This window comes from Saccopteryx bilineata, chromosome 4, assembly GCF_036850765.1.
Source record: "Saccopteryx bilineata isolate mSacBil1 chromosome 4, mSacBil1_pri_phased_curated, whole genome shotgun sequence".
NCBI classification, from domain to species: Eukaryota; Metazoa; Chordata; class Mammalia; order Chiroptera; family Emballonuridae; genus Saccopteryx; species Saccopteryx bilineata.
This window is the reverse complement of record NC_089493.1, coordinates 43475570-43490744: the sequence shown is the minus strand read 5'-3', so window position 1 is coordinate 43490744 and position 15175 is coordinate 43475570. Positions and strand designations below refer to the sequence as shown.

The 15175-nt window shown below is 41.8% G+C and overlaps 1 long non-coding RNA gene across 1 annotated transcript in view; it reads left to right on the top strand.

Annotated features, from left to right (window-relative positions):
* LOC136335057 (uncharacterized) overlaps positions 1-14822 on the top strand; it is a 39827-nt gene extending 25005 nt beyond the window's left edge. The window contains exon 2 of the long non-coding RNA XR_010731257.1: positions 14151-14822. This is a non-coding gene — a long non-coding RNA (uncharacterized lncRNA). The remainder of the gene's footprint in view (positions 1-14150) is intronic.
* Positions 14823-15175: the final 353 nt, after the last annotated feature.

Here is a 15175-nt window from a genome sequence, read left to right as displayed (position 1 = left end):
CCACCTGGCTCCACCCAGCCTCTCCCCTTCTCATGAAGCTTTAAAACCTTACTGCTTTTATTTAAAGAATGAACAGAATGGGGGCATAGGATGCATGGGTGACAGGGGTGGGCTGCAAGAGCAGCTTGCTCCCAGGGCTTGGAGCATCTTCCTAGTGGCACAATGACAGCACACACTCATTTGCAAACCAAGTGTGTGAGTTGAATGCCTGCAAGGCACTCACCGATCTGGCCAAAGGCTGTCTCTCCCACTCAGAACACACTAACTGGGCTGAACATACCTGGATCCCTCCCCAGCCCGCCCTCCACGTGGAGGAAGGGGGCCACCTCCCAGCATGGCTCAAACACATGGGGGGTGGGGTGGCATCCATTCCTGGGTCAGGATACCTGTCTCTGATTGTGTGAGTGGGAGACTTTGCTCCTTGGCCTCACCCTAGAGAATCTCCTTGTGCCACATGCTGAGGACCCCCAGGGCTTGACAGCATGGATATGTGGCTATCCTGAGCAACTCTGCCTTGTGGGCATGGGGTTTGCTGTGGCTCCCGCATGGCTGGCGATTGCTTGTGTGAGTGTGTTGGGTGCATGTGTGACCCAACAAATGACCCCTTCCCCAAAGCCTTTGATGGAGCCTCTCTGGAATCATTCGCCAAATTCCCAAGGCAGAATCCGAGGGTCCAGGACCATTTTCACAGAGCACACATTTTCCTTTTCTGTAGGAACTTTCTTTTTTTGTTTTATAACCAACACCGCACCCTGCTTCCAAATGTCACATTTCACCTTCCCTGGATTACTACTGTGAAGTTGTACAATTCCCAATCTGGCCTTGGCTTGCTTGGATAAAACTGTGTCTGGCATAATTTCTACATTGTATAATGTCCTATGCAAAAAGAAAAAAAAAGTAACTAAATTGTAAATTTGATTGTTTTAAAGTGTATGCATATTTAGTGACATTTATATTTTGAAGTAAAATTTATGATTCATTAAAAAATATGCTACTTTAAAATGAAATTTACTTTAAAGACTTCAGAAAAACACAAATCTGGGGCTCTTGACTCTGGGGTCTTGGGATTCTTGAGCCCACAGCTAGCCTTAACGTAACAGTGGCCCTTCTGGAATTGTGGGCAGGATGTTATGACTAAGCACTTAGGCACATTTTTCTGAATAAAGAGTATATAATTGTTAAAATCAGATTCTTATCCTTCCATTATACTTTCATTCCAACATAAGAACTGGGTCTGTCAGAAACAGAAAAAAAATATGTTAACTTCTGACTTAATTTTCTTCTAGGACTTTAGTTTCCATTGCATGCTGGTAATACATTAGAGGTGTCTGATTTCTGATTTTAAAAAGCAGAATTGAATGCTACTTCAGTGGACGCTTTTTCTTTTAATTGTATATTATTAAGAGTTCAGGGCTCAATGACTCACAAATATTGGCTATATGTGACTGATATTTCTAAGCTTTAGAAACTTTGGACAAAAGTTTGAAAAATAATGTGTTGTTATTTTTGAAGGATAGTTCAAACTTCAAAAGACACAGAAAAGAAATATAGTGTGCATAGTGAAAACAATAATACCAAGGAGAGGTGAGTTTTAGAAGTAAACTATATTATAGCCGAAGGCGGTAACAAAGAAGAAGCAGGAACACAAAGTGACATAAAAGGAAGATGAACACTTTGGGCTCTATACTTACAGTAAGTTAGGAAGGAAATGATTGCATAGTGATCTCATCTCTGAAGAAATAGACATCTCTGTAGTAGAATGCAAGCTCGATTGTAGCAGGAATCTTGCCTGATCATTGATGGATTCCCAGCTCTTAAAACAGTACTCATTATACTGATGAACATTTAATGATCATTTATTTTTTTAAAAAATAGTTAAGGCAAATAAATTCTAAGTGGGAAAACACACACTTTGAATTCTTATTGGAAAGGAGGCAAAAGAAAAATGATACAAGATGGTACAGTGACCACTAATTGATGATTAATTCAACCAATATATTGGGCACTGATGGTGTGTAAGGCACTATGCCAGAGACCACAGAGGTTACAAGTGGCTCACAGTCCTTTAAGGTCAGCAGCTGCGCCAAAAGGAGCCTTGGAAGGGGAGGAGGTATTTTACCCCTTCATAATCGTCAATGTCATTTTTCTTCAAATAAGTACTTCTGAAAAGGTAAATGAATTTTTTGTTAATTTAAATTAAAGTATAAATAAAGGCACCTTAGAAAATAGTGCTCTTTTATGGACTTTAAAAGTACAATAAAAAGGCCTGACCTGTGGTGGCGCAGTGGATAAAGCTTTGACCTGGAACTCTGAGGTCACCAGTTCAAAACCCTGCTCTTGCCTGGTCAAGGCACATATGAGAGTTGAAGCTTCCTGCTCCTCCCTTCTCTCTCTCTCCTCTAAAATGAATAAATAATTAAAAAAAATAAAAGTACAATAAAAATAAAAACAGTTAATACGTCAATAAGGATTCGTGACAAGTCCCTTACACTTTTCTGCTTCCGTCCCAGTTGCTCCTCCTGTATAGAATTCAGGAACTGCCATTGCATAAAACAAAGAAAACAATGATATGGATAATTATTATACAAGATAGCAAATGCTAGAGGCCCTAAGCAATGTGTGCATAGTATTATAAGTGCTTGGAAGAAGGAATGATCATCACTTCTATCGGTCAATGTCTTAGTTTGCCAACAATAGAAGCCAGCAGTTGGGAAGATTTTACAAAAGACCTTGTTCACTGGAAGGATGTGTAGTCCTTTGCAAAATCGAGATTGGCCAAAGAGACCAACAGTGGCAAGGACTGGAGCACAGCAGCTCACAGGGGTTTATGAGCAGAAATAATGGGTGGTTCGGGGCCTGAATGAGCTCCAGCCATTTTCCATGCTTGTATCACTCAAGAATTAAACTGCAGACAGACAGCTGGTAGGAGAGAGACTCAGGGAGTACTTGTGATTAGCCTTGGGAATGTCACATCTCCATTTCCTCATCAGGAAGTGTAGGGCATTTTGAGCTATACAGTCCCATCAAGACTGCATAAATCCCCAAAGTAAAGTCAATGGATTCCTTCCAGAAGAATGGTGAATGAATGTTGCCAGGAGGGGGGAAAAAAAGCCACAGGTATCCACAATACTTATTGAGCTTGGGATAGAAGAGTCAGAGAAGTCTTCATGAGAGAGTTAATATATTGGAATTAGGTCTTAAAAAATAAATGGCATTTAAATATGCAGGGATGGATAAAAAGGTTAGATTTGGAGGCAAGAAATTACAGTATGAAGAGAGGCATAGAAGATGGACCAAGAACAGGCCATCCCCTACAAAGGTATATTGAGAAGAGGGAAGGGTTTCATCTGGACAGAATTTAGGGTAAGGATATACTGCAAAGAAGCACAAATGTCTGCCTAAGGAGTTTGTATTTTATTCTGTAAGCAATGGATGCACTGAAAGTTTTTAGATGAGACATGTACTATATGATTACCTATCGCAATTAGCTATTTAAGGAAGCTCATTCTTATGATGGGGGACAGATGAGGCAAGACACTGGATGCAAGAAAATTATTTAGAATATTATTGCAAAAGTTTGGTCTAGATTATTAAGAAACTGAACTACTATAGTGACTGTGCCAATCAATGTATTTGAGGGGATGGTACAAGAAATATGATAAAAGTGGTGTTTAACAGCAGGGCTTGCTCTCTACCAATACCCCATGAAATAAAGCTAATGTGAGACTGAAGATTCAGCCATTAAAATCTACAAAATTGTCTTCCCAGAAGTACCAACAATACAGTTTAGCTACTTACTTTTTAAGTTTTTATCAATTAATCAAATACTCTTCATGATTAAAATCAAGCTGTTTGAGCCTGACAAGGCAGTGGCACAGTGGATACAGTGTTGGACTGGGACATAAAGGACTCAGGTTTAAAATCGTGAGGTTGCTGGCTTGAGCGTGGGCTCACAAGCTGGAACGCAGGGTCTGCAGCTTGAGCGTGGGATCATAGACATGACCACATGTTTACTGGCTTGAGCTGAAAGGTCACTGGCTTGAAGCCCAAGGTCACTGGCTTGAGCAAGGGGTCACTCACTCCGCTGGAGCCCCCCAGAGAAGGCACATATGAGAAAGCAATCAATGAACAACTAAGGTGCTGCAACAAAGAATTGATGCTTCTCATCTCTCTCTCTCTCTTGCTGCCTGTCTGTCCCTATCTGTCCCTCTCTCCACCTATATTGCTTAAAAAAAAAAATTAAGCTATTTGAGAAAGATCCATAAATGCATAAATACAATCCTGTAGCTCGAAACTTCAAAGTGAAGGAAACCAATACCTTCCACTAAAACAACAGAAAACAGACCATGGGGAAGGCACTGCAAACTTCTGGAAAATGTCATATAATAAACAGTTTAGGTATTGTGGGCCAAACAGTTTCTTTCATCAACTTTGGTAGAAAGCAGCTACCAACAATATTTTAATGAATGAATGTGGCTTTATTCTATATGACATTATTTATGGACACTGACATTTGAAGCTCATTTAACCTTCCCGTGCCATATAACCTTCTCTTGATTTTTTCCCCCTACCATTTAAGAATGTAAAAACCATTCTTAGCTCCCAGGCCATTAAAGACAACAACCACAATTACAACAACAACAACAACAGGCAGTGGATTAGATTTCACACTTGCTACTAATACCATTGGCTACTACCAGGACTTTAAAAATCAGGACCAACATTTTCTTCATTAGTCAACAACAGTATGAACCCATCCTGAAAATATGGGAACCATCCTAGAAGTTGAAAAATATGGGAACCAATTAATATCTCAGTAATTGATTCTGTTCAACTTGTGTCAAATGAAAGGAGTTTTCCTTTTAGCTTTCTTTCTTGATGCAGCATGGTGTTAATATTTGTTTAGGTACAGATTGGGCTAAAATAACAAAGGCATTTCAAACAAACACCAGTTTGGACAAGATAGAAGTATCTACCTCATGTAAAGTTTGAGTACAAGCAGTCTGCAAGGTTTGATGGTGTCAGAGGCAAGGCTGCGTCTGTTGCTCTGTCAGCCACAACCCACAGCTTTCAACTCACAGTTTAAGATGGCTGCTGCAGCACCAACCGTCATATCTGCCTCCCAGCATGTGGGAAAGGAAAAAAGAAGAGAAGGCCACACTCCTTTAAGTACATGACCTGGAAGTCGTGTATATTTATTACTTCTGTTTGCATCCCATTGACCAGAACTTAGTGACTTACCTACGGCTAGCTGCAGAGAGTGGGAATTGAGAAATAGATTATTTATGTGGCAAGCCACATATACAAATAAAACTAGGAGTTCTATTCTTTTTTTTTTTTTAACTCAAGTTTTTTTTTTAAATTTTTTTATTTTATTTTATTTATTCATTTTAGAGAGGAGAGAAAGAGAGAGAGAGAGAGAGGAGAGAGATAGAGAGAGAGAGAGAAGGGGGGAGGAGCTGGAAGCATCAACTCCCATATGTGCCTTGACCAGGCAAGCCCAGGGTTTCGAACCGGCGACCTCAGCATTTCCAGGTCAACGCTTTATCCACTGCGCCACCACAGGTCAGGCAGGAGTTCTATTCTTATAGGAAGATGGGGAAAACAGAATTGTAGAAACATTGCGAAATAGGAAGTTTCTACCAAATGTTGCCTATAACTAATTTTTTTTCTATTTTCTTTCTTTTTTTAAATTAATTTTAATGGGGTGACATTGATCAATCAGGGTACATAGGTTCAGAGAAAACATCTCCAGGTTATTTTGACATTTGATTATGTTGCATACCCCTCACCCGAAGTCATATAGTCTTCTGTCACCTTCTATCTGGTTTTCTTTGTGCCCCTTCTCTCCCCCACCCCCCATAACCACCACACTCTTGTTCATGTCCCTGAGTCTCATTTTTATGTCCCACCTATGTATGGAATCATATAATTCTTAGTTTTTTTTCTGATTTACTTATTTCACTCAGTATAATATATAACTAATTTTTATATTCTATACAGAGATCATTTTATTGCTAAATCAGGGAACCAGAATCATTCTAAATATTTTTAACAATTAACTTAAAACCTAAAAATAGAAATCAGTTATTCTGTTGGTGGCTTCTTTCCCAGGACTTTCATTTTAGTAGTTTCCATAAAATCATAAATTCATTCAATGAAGATTTTTGAACTCCTATTGTGTCAGGTTATCTCTTAAGGCAGATAAACACTCTTATTTCCCACCCTACTAATGACTTTATTCTAACATGCTATCTCTGCTGAAGACATTGCATTAGACCCTGTAATAAAGGCTCCTAAAAGCATAAGGAATGAGAATTGGGAGTCATAGTTGTTCGACTACAAAGTGAAGAGTGGTGGGGGGGGGAGGGGCACTCCAACCTTTAAAATCATCAGCCCTACAGATTAACCCCCAATAAACACGACTCCAAATAGCCTGTTTACTATACTATGCCGAGTTTCAAGGGTAGTCCTGTAACCCCCTTTTCCAAAAGGTTGTCGATCCTTGGCACCTGTTCTTTTCTAGACATTCTAGAGTCTAGAATCTAGACTACTCCTGGGGTGAGGATTTGGACCAATTCCTTCGTAACCTCCTAATGGGAAGGAGAACAGTGGATCCTGAAAATAACAGCCTACCTGCACGTGCCAGTGTCTTTCCCATGTAGTACTTTTTTTAAAAAAAGAAAGAAATGCGAGCGGTCAAACACTAAGCTCTCTACCTGGCATGACTTCAGAATGCTTGCGATTAAGATATTCCACTATTGTTAGTCAAAGACCAGTCCTGCCTCGCTCCACATAAATAGAAGCTCTGTTTCTCAGCGGCCTGCGCGCATCCTCTCACATGTCCTTAGGGTGCTAGAACAGCAGGGCTTCTCTAAATGGTTCTTAGGCTCGAAGAACATGAAAAGAAGCAGCAAAGGGCTCCTGAAAGCATGTACATTGACGAGTAAATATGTATCGACAGTACCTTTTTCCTTTTCTTGCTCTAAAGTGAAAGCCTTTGTTCGCTGCTTTCCGTTGTTAGCACCGAGGGTAATTGAGGCGGCGGCAGCGTGGTCGGCAGCAGGAGTCGGCTGAAATTAATTAAGTGAGGCAGTCTGGGACGTGCCGCCCTCGCTCTTCGACCACTCCCTTGTACTTTAACTTGGAGGAATTCAAGGGGCATGGAAGAGGTGCAGGGGAAGACTGGTGTGGTCCTGTAAAGTAAAAAGAACCAGAAGCATTCTTTTGGGGTTCAGTCTCCTGCCAGGTGGTTAGAGAGGAAACCACAAATTTATATATATATAAATAATATATATTATATATATATTATTTCCTATAACATGCATCAGAGCAATTAAGTACCAATAACAGCTAACACTTATTGAGCCCTTTACTTACGCCAAGACACCATTCTAAGCGTTTTACGTATCATTATCCTCTTTGATTCCTACAATAAGTCTCTGTGGTGGGCGCTCTAATTATTTCCATTTTGTAGCTATCAACTGAGGCTGGGAGAGGTCAATCAAACGCTGTAAGCGACAGGCACAGGATTCTATCCTGGGCTGGCCGACCCCAGAGCCGTCTTCTCTGTCTTAGAGGGTAGTTGAACTGGCTGTCATTTTCTTCTAGATTTGCATCTCGGGTTTTGCTAGAGGTGATGAGCATACATTTGCATTTTCTAATGGAAGAAGGAATGAAGGTAAATCATAAACAAGAGAATGCTTGAAAAGGATGATGTTTTAAAAAAAAATTAAAAAACCTGCAAAGAGTTTGTGCCTTTTTCCTGACTGCCTGCTAGCACGTTTCGTGCTGTCGGAGAGGAAGGCCAGCACAACGTACTAGAGTCTATATAAAGCAATTTATTATTTTTTGCAAAGTGATAATGGCCTTGTTTTCATCTTAAGAGTTGAGAGTGGCAAAAGACTGATAGCACCCCAGAAGCATGCACTCAGCAAGATTCCCTAAATAGTTCTTTCCTCTCCAGTCCTGACCCAGTAACCTCTGGGCCATTCTATTCCCTGGGATCTCCTGTATAGGGCCCCAAAGAGTATGCTGATGCCTGCAACATCCTTTTAGGATGTGAAGACCTACAGACAAATGGCTCCTGGGGATGGGAACATATCAAAACGTAATCCTTACTCATAACAGAATTGAGTTTGGTGTGAACCCAGCAATCAGGGAATGAAAGGTGAGTGCATTAACCTACCATGTTATCTGTATAGGAGTTTTATATCTTAAATGGAACAGACATCCCTGCAAAACAATAATGGACTGAGATTAATGAGTTACAGGTGACCCTCAGACACGGGAAGGTTGACTTTGGATAAGCACCCACAAAGGTCAAGTGCTTATCTGAATTAACCACAAGTCTTGGATCTGGGGTAAAAATAAAGGACGAGAAATACCCCAGGGAGAGGCTTTCTTCAACCTGAGTTTTGTGTTCTTACCTTCTGCGACATTCTGCATTGGATTGGACGGGTCCTTTTCTTATAACATTTGCACACACATCTCTGGCCTAAACCAGATCTCAACATCATGGAAACAGTACGAAAACCCAGAGCAATGCTTTTCACATTCCGAGGCTTTCAGAATGGGTTGTAGACCAATTATTTTTGCTAACATAGAATTGAGTCTTTCTGATAGAGGCTTTGTAAGAACTGGAATGAAACTTGACAACTGTAGTCACTTTTGCCTGGTACTAACTTGGGGATTTGCATCTGTCACATTGTATATTGCAAGTATGTGGTGGTGATGGTAACTTCTGTGTTTATTACTCTAGTCCTTGAATCAGTTTTAATATTTCCATTTAAGACAGAATAATTAATTCCCAGAGCAGTGCTGTATTCTTCATTTATTGAAAAACACACTTGGGGTTGATTTCCCTTTAAAGAATATCTGCTGGGCTCTATTTTAGGACCCTGCCAGGAAGGTGAGTAGACTGGAAGAGGTCCATTGGGGTGGGGCAGACCCAGCTCAGGCTTTGGGAGGTCCGTGTGGAAAGTGGTGTGTTCATGTAAGAACACCACTGTGATACAAAACACCAGGGTATCTCCACTGGTACATGGACTCCTGGTCCAGGTATGTTGACAGTAATAAAGAAATTTAAAGAGACAGCCCTCATGTCCCCCACCCCTGCCAGAAGTTAGAAATAAGATGCCCACTGAGAGCAAAACTTTAAAAACAATGTGAACTGAAATAGAGCATTGATACACACGGTTTTCTTGGACCGGAGGAGGGCCCTATGAAACCTGACCAAATGTATTACCATGTGCAAAGGAAAAATGTGTGATTCAGAAGGGGGTTGGCCAGCCCCCAGAGGTAGTTAAAAGAGTCCCTGTGGTGCCCTGGCTGTGTATAACTCTGTTGGTTAGAGCATTGTTCCAATATGTGAAAGTTGTGGGTTCAATCCCCAGCCAGGGCACAAACAGGAACAGATTGATGTTTCTGTCTCTCTCTCCCGCCTCTGCTCTCTCAAAAATCAACAAATAAATTACTTTTTTAAAAGTCCCTGTGGCAATAGTTAGTGGTGCTGGTCCTAGCTTTGCCCCTGAAAGACTGACTAAATATTTTTTCAAACAAATTGGCATGGAGAGCTACAGTGTCTGTCAGGCTTTGGGATCCAATACCAAGTATGGAGATTACCCCTCAAGCCAGAGCACTGTCCTGGCCCAGGTATCATCTGGAAGGAGGCACAAGCCAATGAGGAAGAAAACGGTAGACTGAGGGTTCTGGTCCCCGGGAAGACTTGTCTGAGGAAGTGACTGTAGATGGGACAGGTGAAGGCTGTGTTGGAGTTGAACAGCAGAAGGAGATACATCTAAGGAGAAGACTTCAAATGGGGCCAGTGTTTGTGCAGGGCACCAGGCTGGCTGCAGACTTGAAGAATGGCAGGAGGTGGGGCAGCTGGACCCAGAGTGGTTTTAGATAATAGATAATATTTATTGAATACTTAGTAAGTGCCAGGCACTGTTGAAAGTGGTTTACTCTCCAACATTTCATCACAATCCTCTGAGATAAACACTGTCTTTCTTCCCATTTTACTGAAGTGGAAATGATGGCACAATCACCTGAGCTCAGAATTAGAGGAATGGGATTTGAACCCTGGAAGCATGGTTACAGAACCCATGTTCTTAACCTATTCTGATACTGAAGGCAGAGACTGAAGTGGGCAGACCATGTAGAGCCAGTAGGTTGAGTATTTTGTCTTCTACAAACAGTGTCTAGTTTTAGAGGGGTGACCTGGTCCAACGTGTGCTTTGAAAAAAAAGAATCACTCTGGCCGCAATGTAATTAGCTGCTATTTTTCTAACATCTGGTCATGATTTTGTTCCCTGTGTAAGTCTGAAAAGAAAGAGGGAATGCACAGATAGTATGAACTTCAAGAATTTGGTTCATCAAGGCAGCTATTTCTTACTATAAGTTAATATACTGGCTTTGAACATGATATAGATTTTCAAAATATATATTTGTTGGTAGGGAGAGAATATGTTGCTCACGTAGTTCCTATGACTGGTATTTCTTAATGCAAATTAATAAACCGGTACCCTGATTTGATATATCAGACTTATGAAATAGGTTAGGCAGTCCCTAGAAAAGTTTATTTACTTTCTCTAAAAATTTGAAGTTTCTGATTTGCAATACTAAGGTTCAAGCTTACTCACAGCAAACTCGCCAAACTAATGACTTTGCCAGTGGTTGCTCAGGAAGGAACCTACTGCCGCTTCCCAAGGGTGACGGATGACCACCCCCAACACTCAATATCACTGGGGCTGTGTACCTAGCCGTGAGTCCTCCTCTTCCTCCCTTTCTTCTTCCTTCTTCTCGTCCCTTTTTTCTTCTCTTCTTTCTCCTCCTCCTTAGATGATATTCAGAAACCTAAGCAAGTAGGCAATATTAGGAAGGTTCTGTTAGCAGGTACCAGGTTCAGGTTCCCTTGATGGGAACCAATAAGAAATCAAGCCTTAAGGGATTGTGATATTAGACAGGGAAGTAAGAGAGAAACCCACTTAACATAACAGGGGAACAAGATGAAAACTAGCCTGCCTGGTGGTGGCACAGTGGATAGAGTGTTGACTTAGAACACTGAGCTCTCAGGTTTGAAACCCCAAGGCTGCCAGCTTGAGCATGGGCTCATTGGCTTGAACACAGCCTTGCCAACTTGAGCACAGAATCATTGACATAATCCCAAGGTTGCTTCCTTGACCCCAAGGTCGCTGGCTTGAGCAAAAAAAGGGTCACTGGATCGGCTTGAACCCCCTGATGAAGGCATAAACAAGAAGTAATCAGTGAACAACTAAAGTGAAACAACTATAAGTTGATGTTTCTCACTCTCTTTCCTTCCCCTCTCTCTTTTTTCCCTGCCTTTCTTTCTCTCTCTCACTCACTCACTCAAAAAAAAAAAAAAAAAAAAAAAAGGAAGCTAGATCTTAGTTTCCATAGTAGGATAGTAGGGGCCCAGCATAAGAGCCATTCAATATGGAGATATATGTGAATCCAGACAGAGTGTAGAGATGGTATTTAAAGTCATGTAACTGCCTGACCTGTGGTGGCACAGTGGATGGGGCGTCTACCTGGAAATGCTGAGATCGCCGGTTTGAAGCCCTGGGCTTGCCTGGTCAAGGCACATATGGGAGTTGATGCTTCCAGCTCCTCCCCCTTCTCTCTCTCTGTCTCTCTCTCCTCTCTCTCCCTCTCTGTTTCTCCTCTCTAATAATGAATTAATAAATTAATTAATTTAAAAAAAGCTTTCTGAAACCTAGAGACTTAATAAAAAAATAAAAGTAAAAAAATAAAGTCATGTAACTGATGAGACATCATGAGTTGAATGTAGTAGGAAAAAGACAAGATCAAACCCTAAGCCCTGCGGCTCTCCAACTGTTAGGGTCAGGGAGATGAAGAGGCACCAAGAGAAGAGGCTGACAAGTAACCCAAGAAGTGGGGAGAGACTCAGTAGAGCATGGTGTCCTGGAAGGCAAGTTAAAGTGTTTCAGTGGAGACAAAGTGATCAGCTATATAAAACGTTTATGAGTGAGACAAAGACTGAGAATTGAGTGATGGATTTGCCCAAGGGAGGTCCTTGGTAACATAACAGGAGCAATTTTGATGTATGCAGGGTAAGACGGTGATCAGGTTGGCTTCAAGAGAGAATGGGAGGAAAGAGAAATTACCAGTGAATATAAACTCGTTCTTTGGGGATTTCTGTTGTCAAGAGGTGAAGAGAAAGTGGAGTGGTAAGACAGAGAGGTGGTGTCAAAAGATTGTATTTTTAATGAAAGAAACAAGAGCATGTTTATATGTTATAGCACTGGTTAAAGAAAATGGGCGGAGATCAATGATGCAGGAGAGGGAAAGAATTGCTAAAGAAATATCCTTGTGGTTTCTAGCACAAAAGTGGGAACTGGCCTTGGCTGAGAGCCCAAATAATCCACCCAAAGTCACAGGAGAAAAGGCTCTGATGCTGGTAGCTGGGGACACGTGGTGGTGGAACACATGGAAGACCTTCCCGAATGTTTCTGTTTTCTTGATGAAATAGGAAGCAACTGAATGATGATGAGTGAACTGATTGTGGAGGACTGAGGAGAGAGGAGAAGAGGTGAAGGAGGTGTTGAAGAGGACGGGAGAAGGAAGGGACAAGGACACCAAATGAGAGCTGGGCAACATCAGTGGTCCACAGCAGGTGGCAATGATCGGGAATTTCAAACGAGATCAGCCAGCATGGTGTGTGTTTCTAGCTAGCACACTTTGTTGTTGCAGGGATGCTGGCATGAAATAGTAAGTTGCATTTAATCAGGCCTGAGAATTTTTCAGTACAATGCAGTGAGAGAGGAGCGGAGAGGATGAGGGTGCTTGCAAGACAAGAATAATTATGATGGGTCATGGAATTTAAGTAGGATAAGGAGGAGGAAGGTGGGGCCACAGAGGGAAAAGATGAGGACAATGGCAAGGTGGTAGGATCAATAGATCGTAAGTCCCAGTGGAGTAAAAATATACGTGCTTCAAAAACCTCAAACTTTTTTTTGTGTGTGTGTATTTTTCTGCAGCTAGAAACGGGGAGAGACAGTCAGACAGACTCCCGCATGCGCCCGACCGGGATCCACCCGGCACGCCCACCAGGGGCAACGGCAAGGCTCTGCCCACCAGGGGGCGATGCTCTGCCCCTCCGGGGTGTCGCTCTGTTGCGACCAGAGCCACTCTAGCGCCTGGGGCAGAGGCCAAGGAGCCATCCCCAGCGCCTGGGCCATCTTTGCTCCAATGGAGCCTTGGCTGCGGAAGGGGAAGAGAGAGACAGAGAGGAAGGGGGGGGGGGGTGGAGAAGCAAATGGGCGCTTCTCCTGTGTGCCCTGGCACGGAATCAAACCCGGGTCCCCCGCACGCCAGGCCGACGCTCTACCACTGAGCCAACCGGCCAGGGCCAAAAACCTCAAACTTTTGATGTTCACATTTTTAAAAATTTTGATGGGGATGGTTTTCTCCTGGGGAGGAGGCTCCTCTGTTGGGATAGTTATTGCTGGAGAGCTGCCAGCATCTGTCTTATTGATGAGAGGGAGGAGAGGGTAGAGTGTGGGTCTCTCATCGAGCAGGAATATGACTGGTATGGGGTGACAGGTCTGAGTTTCCAGTCTCTTGAACTGTATGGTTTGAGGATTGTGGGAGGTCTCTCTCTCACATACATGCACATACACCTCACATGTACATTTTTCTTTTTTAACAAGAATTAGGCTGGTGCCCCATGCCAGAGGTGTGGTCTGTCAATGACTCTTCACTGGTTTTTGGAGACTCAGAGGAAGGCCACTGAGAGCCTAAAATAAAGTGAAAAGTCAGTAGAGGAACAGGCAGGAAGAAAAGCCTTTTAAAGACAATGTTGTACCTTAGCATTTAGTTTATGGATGATATCAAATACTGTCATTGTAGAAGATGTAGTAGAAACCTGATCATCATTTCATGAAAGACCATGGCTATAAAAACGTGACAGATGTCCTTCTGTAGTGGCCACAAGAAAGGTAGTTACCTGAAGCTTATCTTTGGTGAATTCCCATGTTTATGGATTACCTCACCTGCCCCCCTGCTCTCTTATCTCAGCCAAGGGCCACTTGGTAGTTCAGATTCTTTTTTTTTAAATGGGCTTTTCAGACCATCTAACCCATTCAAAAAAGTTTTTTTTTTTACAGATGTTAGAAATGAGGCCTCACGCGGTGAGAGCGGAGCCCTGTGGTGAGGCGGGTGCCACAGCCGGGCCTCTGGCTGTGACCACAGCGGGCCCTCACTCCATGATCTGTTGGAGACTCCATCCTTGTCGTGGCCGCCCTGGTCCTGCATTGAGAGTACAGTTTACCCTCAGATTGAGATGTCCTCCCTTGTGACACAGGATACACAAGCTCATTTCACTTTACACTGTTATGCAGAGGATGGAACAAGAAATTTTAAAGATTTTCCGCAACCTTTATTCACAAAAATACAAACCAAACCAAAACAAAAATGATCAGGAACTGGGGATGAGGGAGAAACAAAATTTTTATTCTTTAGAATAAATTTTATGTAAGAGATATATATATATAAAATAATAGCAAGCTATGTTGGAAGAGCTTGGGTTTTGGAGTCCAACAGTAATGGTAATTGTTTGACCTGAGTGCTTACTTTCACTGGGCAGGGTCCTTTCTCACATACTGCTGCCACTGATTATGGGATCTTGGGCAAGTTACCTAATTTCTTTGAGCATATTTTTTCCCCAAGAAAAATGTCAGTTTTTTGCACGGTTATTTTTGTAAAATATTAAATGTTATATCATGTAAAAGTATCTGGCATATAACAGGTGCTCAATAAATGTTAATCTGGGTTTTCTACCTGTCCCCTCAAGGTTCCTGAGCTTTAAAAATACTTTTCCAGATGTTGAGCTGTTCAAATATTTCAACAAGGCAAAAACAGTTATGATTAAAACCATTTGATACTGTGTGTTCTATTTTGTAATGTAACCTGATATCAGCAGCCAAGATCTTTGTCCTGAAGGGAATTTTAATATTCAGCAAAGTGGGGTTGATTTAATAGCCATTAATTTTGAAGGTATGTTCAAGTTCAAAGTCCATCTGTTTTAAAATGTAAATTGTTCTCTTTTTTTTAATGTATTTTGTATTGGAATTTAGGAACAAATGCTGCCACTTTTCTTTTTCTTTGCATGGGATTGCAGGCACCTTTATTG